Raw genomic sequence first — 12,735 nt, 5'->3', positions numbered from 1 at the left:
ACAGTGGCTGCTTGTTCTTCAGCAAACCACTGATTTTAAATCAGTTACAGCGGGATCAGATAAATCACAGCACTTCCACTTCGGAAAACTCTGCTTTTACATCAGTTTATGATGGGTGAGTGAGGCTGATTTGTAGAACGACTGAACCACGATTAGGGAGTGCTTCCTGTCTATAAATGAATGAGGGATGCAGCAGACTTTAAGAGTGCTTGGAGAGTGGTCTTCTTGCACTTAACCTTGACTCAACACAAGCCACTGTGTTCTGGGTTTCGAAATAAACCACTCCATCAAATTAAGGCACATAATCACTGTATGTTCGTTCTATGTAAAATACTTATTATAAACTTTTTAAATCTTTTAAAAGGGCTTGTATCATGGAAAGATCCTTCCTGGATTTTTTATAGCCACCACCTCCAAAAAAGTATAGGACTTTTAACCCTGTTAAGACCTGTATCCTTAACACTGCAAGCCCTGTTCCAAACTAAGGTGTATTACTCAGTAACTACAGGGACTTCTTTACACACTGGCCGGGCTATTCTTTGGTAGTAGAAGTTTGTAATAACACTGTCGGCCCACCAGCGAGCCATAGGCTGTGTAAGGGGTTAATAGTTTCATAGGTTTCAATGGTTTCTGAATAATTTCCTCAAATCTTCTTATAGTTTGAAAACAGTGAGTTTGTGAAGATTACATTATCTAATACCAACTGATAAATTCACTGAATGCTGGTGAAACTTCATTCAAATCTGTTAGATTGAATACTAGCAAGTTTCTTTGGCGCTATAGCTGCTGTGCTATTCATCATCAGAGACCCTTCAGTTGCTTGGAGCTTCTCCTCCAGTTTGTGTTAGCCTCCAGCCAGCTGCAGTAGCCTTTCTATGCCTCCGTCTTCTCAATAAAGATTGTAGAATTGTACCACCGCCTACCACTGTCAGAACTGTGACAGTGGTATCTCCCAACCACTATTTTCGACTGTCGACTTCTAGGCCTAGTCGAAAGGTCTGTAAACTGTATCTGGCTCAATCCTGGGCCGTCATTCATTGAGAATGTGTGTCAGGTGTAAATGGCAAATGGGGCTCAGGTTTGGGCCGAGTTGCCTGTGCTTCCTGGGTAATATAGCAAATCTTTACCTATAGACATTGCCAAACACTCGAGCTATTCTATTTCAGACCTTTTAAAGTCGACTCAGGTTCTGATTCCAAGTGATGAGCATGTGCAGCTACACGGTGAAGTTGTGTTCACTTTTATAGGTCCTAGTAAGAGGCACTGTGGCCTAAACTACTTCAAGAAGACCTGGATGATCTTCATATTTCTCTGAGGTTCCCTTAATGAGCAAGTTATAATATCAGCAGAAGGAACACCCGGAGTCTGTAGCACACGCTAGAGGTGTTAATGCAGTGCTGGTGTTCTAGAGATGCAAGCTGTCTTCTTCAGCATCTCCTCAGCATTCCCAAATCACGTATGCTGTTCACAGCCAGTTACAAAAAGAACCAAAACTGCATGGTCACTCTAGAAGGTCAAAGGTCACTGCTATTATGTGACCATTGCATCTGTTGTTTGGACAGGAACGTTCGTCGTTCATCACCAAAGAGGTTCCTCTGGCTGAATGGTCAGAGATGTTCAAATCTATCACTGGCAGGTCAGGACTAAATGTTAAAAAAAAAGGTCTCTTAGGCTTCTTGTTGCATGTGTTCAAAGACATTCCAGCAATTTCGCAGATGATTAAGCCATTATGAACAATTATTTATTTATGTGGGGACCAAATTGCAGGCCAAAGAAGCTACTGTTGTTGCTCTGAAGGTCTGGTCATTTTATTTGCATATGTATTTATTTGATTAGATTTTTTCATAATAAAAGAAACAATAATAAGGTCATTTTAGTCTTGTCTGGATACACATATCTGCAATTTTCCAGGTCGATATTGCATCTCATTGCAGAAAAAACATGTTTGAATTCAGCAGCTTGCTGTATTTAGTCACCTGGCATGCTTGTCCATATTACGCATTTCAAGAATCGTGAGACAATCAATCTTTTGAAGGTCTGTCTATGCCTATACACTTAGTACAGAGAGTCTGGGTGTTGGAAAGTAGCCTGCATCTTCTCTTGACGGGGAGAGCATCAGCAGGAGAAGGTGAAGAAAGGGAATGAAGTAATTTAGAAAGATGAGATCCCACAGTCTGATTACAGGGGTAGTTGTAAAGACAGATACATGTATAAAGCACTACATACATGCACAGGTTTAGGGACTCTGGTCAAAATATCTGTAAATAGCTTTAAAAAAAATTGTAGACGTGAGATGACCTGATCTCCAAAAGGTATACAATTAATAGAAAATGTCAATGCCGGAAGAAATGAATGAATTTTCTAGGTGCAATCAAAATGGTAAAAGAATAAAAGAATAAAAGAAAATAATAATAATAATTGATAATAATAGATTTAATGAGAAGAACTGTCCAACTGTTAAACACAGGGGTGGATTGTCATGCTTTGGGCTTGTGTTGCAGCCAGTGGCACAGGTAACATTTCACAGCTAGAGGGAGAAATAGGGGTTTAATTAAATCCACAGCAGGTTAATGATCCTAAACATGCCTCAAAATCCACAATGGATTACCTTAACAGACACAAGGTTTTACCATTGCACTCACACTCCATCAACCTAATCATCATTAAACATCTGTGGATTGAGCTGAAAAGAGCAGTGCAGCAAGGCGACCCAAGAAATTTTGAATCGATTTTATTTTTTAAAGGAAGAATTGGTGAAAATCTCCCAAACAATAATCGCTTAGCTGGATAGAAAAGCGTTTACAAGCTGTGATACTTGCCAAAGGGCATGCTACTAAGTAGGGGTGTGTGATATTGACTAAAAATATATTTCGATTGTTCTAGCTTGTTCTACTTATTTATTTACTTAAACCTAAAGCATTCAAGTAAAAATAAAGAGTTACTGACACTGTAAAGTGAAGTGCAAGTGACTGACATACAAACTTGTTTCTTTTTCACATTGAATTGTAATTTAATATCAACGTACTATATTTATATTACATTCTATTTACATTTCATGTGATTTATTGTCATTTTCAAAGGTTTTAAGTTTTATCATTTGACTTTATGTATGTTTAAACATCTTAACAATTCAATTTCAAGATCTGTTTCACTTAAACTGTAAATGATGTGACTGCACTGTTTCTTACAGAAGTATACAGGGGTCATACTTTCTTGCGACAGCACCTTTTGTCATCCCTCTACTCTTCTAGAAGAAACAGTGCAGTCACATAGTCTAATAGTGGCTGTCTCTGTCAGAATATGTTACTGCACACAAGTAGAAATGCAAGTGACTGTTGTGGCGCAACAGATAACACCACTACCTGCCAGGGAGTTACAACACCATGTGGGAGACCTGACACTCCTAACACTACATTGGCCCACCTCTGTAATATGAGTAACCTTATAAGTCGCTCTGGATAAGAGCGTCTGCTAAATGCCATAAATGTAAATGTAGAAATCTCAGAAACTACCCAATGAGGACACAGAATTAAACGGTCACAGATTACGGTCCGCTGGGTTCGGCTTGTAGTGGGCCATGGACTCCCGAAGTTTTTAAGAATCTTCATATTCAGCGTGCCCAAGCTCTAGCTTCAGGCTCTTTTCTTTGTCACTTGTGAACATCCAAACAGATGCAGGTGGTCAGTTCACACACACACTACATGCAGGCGGTGACTAAACACAGCCTCTAAAAAACTCCTCGAAATGTGAACTACACAGTGAGTTTCTACACAAGAAGCACAATTCGATAACCGCTTCATATCACAAGTTTAACAGTCCCCGAACCGCTGACCTGTGCTCAGCATCATGAGTAAGCTCTGCCCATCTGTCCGCTTTAGGTAATCAAATCATCTTGTACTTGCCCTGCTTTACATGGGGACCAATTTTTAGCCGTATTAGTGACGCCCACCTGATAAACTAACCAATCAGAATAGGTCTCAAGTGTTTCTTGCCTTGACATGTTTTCTTTTGTGTTGCGCAGCAGCTGACCCTATTCTACAGAGATGACTGATAGAGATTCATTCGAGCCGTGATGGAATATTCATTGTCCACTTCAGTAATCTGATTGCAATTTAAACTCATCTGCTTTTTATGATCCCACAGATTTAGATGAACGTCTACTCCGGACGGCTATTACAGCTGAATGATGTGTTTTCTGAAATGCTCCCTCGCACTAAAAACGCGATGTCCAGCATCTGGCGTCTTTGGGAGAATGACACAGCAGTGGGATTTCTCTCATAATCAAATTATGGTGCTGGAGCACAATCGGCCTACTGTATCCAGACCCCGGCTCTATCAAACATTTTCCAACGGTGTAAAGAGGGGAAGCTAGACTGAAGATAATCAACCTCCCACTGACGGCCAGAGAGTTCGGACTTCATTCACATCACTCTACTGACATCTGGCAATGTGTTTATCTCTAGTCTACCCTTAACACTGAGACCCTGCGACCGAGGGAGGGCTAGAGCGAGAAGAGAGAGAAGAGCGGGTACACAGTAGCCTGTGAGACAAAGACAGATATGGGGAGGCTGTAGAGGCGTTTGACAAGTTCCTCTTATCTTTTGCCCAGCCTCGTTGAGGCCCCCAGGCTTCTGAAAGACAGAGAAAGAGAGAAAAAGAGAGAGAAAAGGAGACAGCGAGAAAGAAAGAGGCTGAAAAAAGAGAGGGCGTTAATGCGTCGGTAGGACGTCATCAAATAATATGTGGCGAGAGAGACATATGTAGTAGAAGCTTTGAGTAAGGAAATAAAGGGGAGGCTCCAAAAATGAAATGACTCCAACCAATAAAAAAATGAAACACCTCTTGATAAAGTAGATGCAGAACACGTCCAATAACACATCATTTGTTCTCCAAACCAGAAATTATATAAATATGAATCCGCTGTCCGTAAGGAATCAACCTGAAAGGTCTTCCAAACAGAATTCCCGAGCTTTAGAGTTCGTAGAACTGAAAACAGGCGGTGCTGCCAGAGTTTTTTGAGCCCCATGAAAAGATATTACACTGGGCCCCACAACCCGGTTAACAATTTAACCAAAATACCCAACCAAGGCATTATTAGGGCCCCTGTCAGTCACAAGACCCTTAGAAACTCCCCCCTATACAGTGCCCCTGGCTGAAAATAAACAGAGTGTAGGTCAACTAAGCAACCCTTATTTTTAAGAGTGTAGAAATACAGAACGAAGGAGAAGGCTAGAAAGAAAGTGGGAAGGGGGTTGGTTTTAGTCACAGCGAGAGAAAGAGAGAGATAGAGAGAGTGACAGTTTAGGAGAGAAAGAGAGAGAGAGAGAGTGAGTGAAAGGAAGAGATTAGCGTGAGAGAGTGAGAGAGCAGTCTCGACTCTCACTTCAGCAATTCCCGACACCGAAGTCAGTCACCTACTGCTTTTACATGTATTAAAAGTTAAGTCTGTAAAGTTTAACGGTGATGTTTTAACATTAACACCACACAGCCGCTGCCAAAGCAAGCGCCAGTTCACAGCAGCACAGGTTATATTTAACACATGGGCTCAAGGCAAGAATCCAACTGAGTGTGTAAATGTACATGTGTGTGTGCGTGTGTGTGTGCGGGATACATATGGCGAAACCATGCCTTCTCCTTCCGTCTCGGTGTGTTTATTGATTGGAGCAGATACACCCACAACTTCATTCATGTAACGCTATACTGGAGTAAAATGGAATCTGCTGGACTGTCCGGCTCCTGCAGCTCCGGGCCAGCTGCACACCGCCAGCTCTCATACTACCAAGAAACAAGAGACCCCTTCTCTACTGTAGTCTTTACTGTAAATGTGACTGAAATAAACTGAACCTTCCGGCGTAGGCAATCATAACTCCCTCAGGCTTTTTTAGACCACACATGGGCCTACTGAGGAGCATCTCTTTCCTTCAGCGGGATGAACATTCAGGCACTATTGAACAATTCAGTTCAATCGTATTGACCAACCCAACATAGCAGTTTAACGGGGGGTGGGCTGGGATGAATCACAGTGGTGTCTTATAGGAACTCACAATGACAGAAACATGCAATACACCAGACCAAGGCACGCAAGTGTATCCTTTGTTGGGACATGCTCACGCTGCACTGCTAAAACAGAATTTTACACCAAACAGGACCTAAATTCTGTGCTACACATTTTGTGTTGATTGAGGAACCAACTGGACCAGCTTTCCATATACTATAATATACTTATTGAAAATAGGTCATAGGTCAAACATGGCAAATTAGGTCTTGACCATAACGTACAAAAGCCAATATCACCACATAAAAAACGGAATATATTTACATGACATGTTAGATGTCATGACGTCTGATGACTTTATGCAACAAACATCCAAAAACCTTCTAATGAATGCAATCAGCTACTGTCAGTTGCACCTATTGCTCACAGCTTGTCTAGTCCCTGTAGAGAAGTACTGCCAGAATAGTACTGCCAGAATAGTACTATAGAATAGGACTCTTTGGAGTGGATGAAAATGATCCCATTGACACCATGCTGCCTAATGCCAGGCATGAGCTAGAGGGGTATAAAGCCCCCCAGCACTGAGCTGTGGAGCAGTGGAGGAACAGTGGAGAGCAGTGGTGTTCTCTGGAATGATGGATGGTGCTCCATTCAATACTCTTGAGATATGTTGGGGAGTTGGGGGTGATGAGGTGGGGTGTTGATCATCATCCAACATCCTGACCTCACAAACACTGCACTGTACTGAGCAATGCTCCAGAAACTAGTAGAAAGCCGTCTTCCCTGGACAGTAGGGACAGTAGGGATGGGCGATACGGTAAGAATATTAGATCAGGATATTTATATCACAATATTTATCGCACTATTTTCACAACTGAAAAAATGCATCAATAGTGTCAGATTCTTACAAACTGCTGTTCAGATATTCTCCCATACTGAGTACAGCAACTTTCGTTCCAAAAGCCATTTCACCCAAGTAACAGCATTACACATTTATTACACTACCTGTAATGAAACGTGCAGCTGGTCAGTGTTCTTATCGCACGGACGATGTCCACGATATGCACATAAATGCATATCGTGCATGATAATAACTAAAAGTATCACAATACTCAATGACATATCTTCATATCGCCCACCCCTAACCTCTTTTTAATACACTTGATTACAGAGGAAACACTGAACGAGTAGGTGTCCTAATACTTTTGTCCATACAGTGTTAAATAGCTGTGGTCTATTTATTTTTTTAATTATCATGATGAAAGCACTGACTGTCATGGTACAAAAGGGAGGGGAAACTTGATGACTGAACACAGGTGACTAATGTTAGGTTAGCTACAGTACTAGCTAGCTTGCTAATAGACAAAAACTGATGGTAAAGTAAAACTGTTGACCACATTCAGTGTCCATTATGGTACATTCATTCAGATCATACATTTACACAACAAATGCCACAAATTTAAAGTCCATTGAATTAGCTTCATGCTTGGTGGTAGAGCTAGGCAATATGACGATATTTTATTGTATCGTGATACAATATTTTGTTATTATGATATTATGATAACAATAAGCTTGTCTAAGCATATGGAGGACACTGTTAGTGCTTAATAAACACTGATCAGCTGCAGGTTTCGTTACTAACAGTGTAATTAGTGTTTAGTCTGTGATTACATGTATCGTGATAAATATTGTAGAGAATTGAAATATCGTGATATAGTATTTGTACCATATCGCCCAGCCCTACTTGGTGGCATGAAGCTACCAGCGCTTGCAGGGTGTTGGAGGCTAGCATGTTCCCCGCAAGACAAATTTTGCTGCGGTTGACAAAACAACATTGAACAGCTGCACGCGTCTAAAGCCCGACAGACATGAGCATGAGGCCTAGTATGCTCTCTTTGACTCCCAGCTACGAGCGTCTGTGCCATCACCGGGGATGAAACTGGCGACCTCTCGATGACACTTCAACACTTGGAACTTGTGATTCATGTCTGCACTGTATCTAGAAACACGTTGGCTGGGTTCCATTTACACCTCTTACTTAAGTGCGTCCCCAGGGAGTTTCCTTTCCCATACAACAACCATGTCAATGCATACATCGTTTCTGTTGTACTTTACTGCGGTGAGCATGGTTTCTCGCCTGTGACTACCAGCGTGTTGCTGCAAATATGCACAGTTCAAAACAAGCAACAAATAACGTGCATCTGCAGTGCATCTGCATGCATTTCCTCTGCCGTACCTGCATGTGGATCTAGGAAATTCCATGCACACCACCTAGGTGTATTTACAGCTGGTGTTTCATGCAGTCCAGTGATCTGCATGATCAGCGAATGGAGGAAACCTAAGGAAGGTCACAGGGGTACATTTTTGCAAGGCTGTCAACAAGCTGAAATATAATCACAGCAGCATCCATGGTACAAGCAGGGCAACCCTCCTGCTCACTGGAATGTCACTGTCCAAAATGAACTGGTCTATTACTACTGCTACTTCTACTGTTGCCATTAACTGTAGCACTGCTGGACAGCACCAGCTAACCAAACTGTATGCTACAACTGCTACAGTAACCCAACTGACCTCGACTAACCCCAACACCCATGCTGTTTTTTTTTTTTACACAGGACAAAATATTTACCACAGGGTGCAAAAGTGGTCATAAAAAAAAATGTCGTTTGTGCTGTAGGAATGTTGCGATCGACATTAGGTGCCAGAAGTCCATCCTAGACCTGGTGCTAAGATTAAAGTCATACCAACTATGAAATGATAATATGACCTTAACAGTCTATATTTTAGGCCTCAAATAAACAAAATTATTAATAAGAATAATAAAATAACCATGTATATTGTTTCAATTTGGACTTTGTCACTGAACTATTCCATTAAACTACAGTTGTTTTTTTAATGTTGTTGTTTTTACAGAAGGAAGTACAGTGTGCAGCCTCACCGACTCCCCATCATCTGCCTCAGAGACACGGCGAGCTCTAAATTACTTCCCTGAAGTTCGAGGCCTGTTGGGTGCTCAGCAAAACTTAAACAAGGATATGAAAGAAATCCCAAACACGGGCATCAATTGGTTACTGTAGCGCTCTAATCTCAACCATATGCTGAAACGCTTAGTCTTTCCCAGTCACCGGCCTCGATGAGTGCGTCCATTTCAGCAGGAGCAAGAACCACGGGCGCCTCGCTCGTGCATTAGCTGAGCTTTCTTTAAAAAGGGCCCATATCCGAAGGCCTCCATATCGCAAACTCCCTGTATTTTTTCCCCCCAGTTTGTTGGTTTAAAGCGTGTGTACGGGTTTATGAATTACTAGTTAAGATCTGTTAGAACTCTGTTAGAGTTTATTTAGCTACAGCCAGTAGTGGAAGAAATGGTCGTGATTAGCCGATGCTGAAATGAGCATTTGGTGAACTGCGGCGCAGTGGGAGCATTAGCACTGCTGCTAGTGGAAGCCAATTCATGAGATTTGTGAGCTGAACTTGTTTTGTTAGAAACGTATACAGAAAATGAGGGTACTTTCACTCCGAATACCTTCATTACTTGTGTGTTGAGTGTGAAGCTAGCAAACACGTGAAAGCCTACTGTTTTGGTGCCCACAACGTTGAAGAGCCCTGTTCTGACATGTTAAATATGTCATATAAAGTAACATATAAAATGTCTTTTATTTGTATAACATGAATAAGGGACAATTATTGGGATTTTTTAAGTTATCAGAAAGTAGTCATATGTCCATTAATGGGCTGTAGACTAAAGGCAGATGGGCGGTATGGGCTGGGGAGCTATCTAGTGCTAGCTATAACTACCTTGTGAAACGTTACCAATATAGGCTACTATATCATAATATAAAAAAAAAAATATCTAATTTACAGTTCTCAAAAGATGTATTTAGCATCTTTTATTTATTATTATTATTATTATTATATATATATATATATTTTTTTTTTTTTTTGTGAAGCGTCCCGGTGTGAAACACTAGCTACCAGGCAGCGTCTCTGCAGCGAGGCGCCCGGGTCTTTCTCTCCTACCGACCGAAACGGATACGCTCGACTTTAACGCGGTGATTAATCACACGGGCGGACACGGCGCGCTAAGCGTGGCCCCCGGTTGGCCGGAGGTGGCGAGCGGCACAGAGGACACTTTGTGCGGGAAACACAAGCGATTGTTCGCCCGGGCGACGGAGGGTCGGCGGTGCGCATGAAAGTGCGCATTGTGTGGCTGTTTGGACAACCCCGACGAACGACGTGGTGGATTTCCTGTGCAGCAGCAGCAGCAGCAGCAGCAGCAGACCTCACTGCTGCTAGAGCTCCCCACAATCCATCACACAAAGCCTCTCCTGCTGTGTTGATTGTTGCGCGAGTGTTGCCACCTGCTGGTGAGGGCAAGAATTGCAAGCATGAGCAAAACTGACTGGTAGAGGAAGTCTGCGTTAGGGGTCAATGAATCTGGTCCTGAAGGGCCTTACAGTCCAGCCCAACTTTTCTTTTTCTGGGGTACAGTTATTAACTATTAAATGGTGCTGAAAGTTTGGATACAGGCACAGAAAACTCATTCTGTAAAAAAAAGCTGCTTGGTGAGATAAAGATGTTTAGAAGAGTAAAAGAGAGACATTCCCCCTCAGGAAGACTGTATGAACTGTTAAGCATGGTGGTGGTGGTAGCAACATGTTCTGGGGCTGTTGTGGAACAGATGCATTGCACAAAGTGGATGAAATAATGAAGAAGAGCTACCTCTGAATTCTTCTGCATAAACAGGACAGCAACCCACAATTCACAGTAGTTGGTGAATGGATAGAGCAAGCTTCTGGAATCCCCCCCCCCCCAAAAAAAAAACAAAACCCTGGCCTGAAATATATGGACTGTGCCTTGCGAACCAGATTTGGACTATTGGACTATCTGGCTGCAGTTCAGCCTGAAGACACCAGCTTTGTTGTATAATGTAAAAACGACAGTTCTAAAAACTAAAAGCCCAACATTATCATGACATTTATGCCCAAAATGAGCGTATGATCAGGCATTAGTAGACACATGCACATCTGCATTTATTTAACATAGGCCACACATACACAAGTTCAGCCATGTAGCTCCACTGCTGCGTTCTCTTCACTGGCTTTCTGTAGCTGCTGATTGATTAAAAACCCTGACGCTGGCCTACAAAGCCTGGCTGGACCAGCCCCTCCGTACTTGATGGCAATGGTCAAAAGCCGATCTGCACCCTTCCAGCTTCAAGTACGGCTCGGCTCGACCCGCCATCCTTTAAAATCACAAGCATCCAGGTTTTTTTCTGTCCTGCACCAAAGTGGTGGAACGAGCTTCCCCTGGGTGTCCGAACAGCAGAGTCGCTCGCTGTCTTCAAACCCAGACTGAAGACCAACCTCTTCTGGGAATACTTGAGCAAAGCATAGTGAATGCAGAGTGCTGTGGTCTCCATACTGACTTCTGTATTTAGTAGTATCTAAGCTTAGAGGGATCTTTTAGATTCTAGCCGATAGAAACTAGCTAAGGGTATTTTCTGAGTAAACAGTGAAGCACTGGATAAGAGCGTCTGCTAAAAGCCTTCAATGTAATGTAAAGTAAAAGTTTTTGACATGACATGCTGCATCACATTGATATTCCACCTCATATTGTAGGGCCCACCATCTGAAACACTGTTTTGTCATTTTAGCTGTAAGGTTAGACTCTTTTCAGTGGTGCTGCAGAACATTAAAAACATGATCCAGCTTTTATGTGATGATGCCTTCAAGATTTACCTTACTGGTGACTGTGAATCCAGGGAGTGCTGGACACGTGGAGTGTGGATTCAGTGTGGACACCATGTCAGCTCAACTAGATGATACCCTGATGCCAAAGTGCTGCTGGCTAAAGCCAGCTGTAGAACGGCCTCAAGTTGCTAATGAAAATGAACAAGCTGGCGTTTCAAAACAGACAACCACACACGAAGAGTAAGGAGACTCCCTCTGCCCGAGGGGTCACTCTGGCCAGCTGCCTTCCCTTTGAGCAGTGGCCAGCCGTTTCATTCCTCGTCTCTCTCCCAGTACGAAGCCCCTTGGATGTGACTGGCATCTAATGGTGACAAGGCCAAAACGCAGGGTCAGAGTGGAGCGATTTGTCACAGGCAGAATGCTCACCAAACGGAGTCAACAGGCTTTAGCGTCTGGCTCTTTTTTTCATAAGCACAGCCCAGCCATATTGTCTCCGGCCCTAGAAAAAGGCATCTCTTAGTGTATATTGTGACCCAAAAGTGAGCAGAGGTGCATTTTGTTTCTATTCAATCAATGGGACATGATTGGGGACTGCCAACACCTGCCTATATAAGGTCCCACAGTTTACAGGAATAATAAGGAATAATCTGCAGGCCTCAGAAACAGGAATGTGTCTAGGCATAGATCTGAGTGCTGCTTCTGAGCATATTAATTGACAGTTGTCTGAAAGTGGAAAATGTGGTAGGAAAAGGTGCATGAGCAGCAGGGATGACCACAGCCCTCACGGGGTTGTCGAGAAAAGTCGATTTAAAAACTTTGACTGAGGCTGAAGTCAGTGCATCAGGAGCAACCTCACACAGACGTCTCCAGGAAAAGGGACTGTCGCATTCTTAATTTCTCTTCTGAACCAGAGACAGCCTCAGAAGCATCTAACCTGGGCTAAAGAGGAAAGGACCTGGCCCCATGGCTCACTGCTCCAAAGTCCTCTTTTCAAACTTGGAAATCGAGGTCCTTGGGTCTGGAGACAAGAGTGGAGAAAAGACAGAATCT

The sequence above is a fragment of the Salminus brasiliensis genome, chromosome 1, assembly GCF_030463535.1.
Source record: "Salminus brasiliensis chromosome 1, fSalBra1.hap2, whole genome shotgun sequence".
Taxonomy (NCBI): domain Eukaryota; kingdom Metazoa; phylum Chordata; class Actinopteri; order Characiformes; family Bryconidae; genus Salminus; species Salminus brasiliensis.
Note: the sequence above shows the minus strand (reverse complement) of the source record.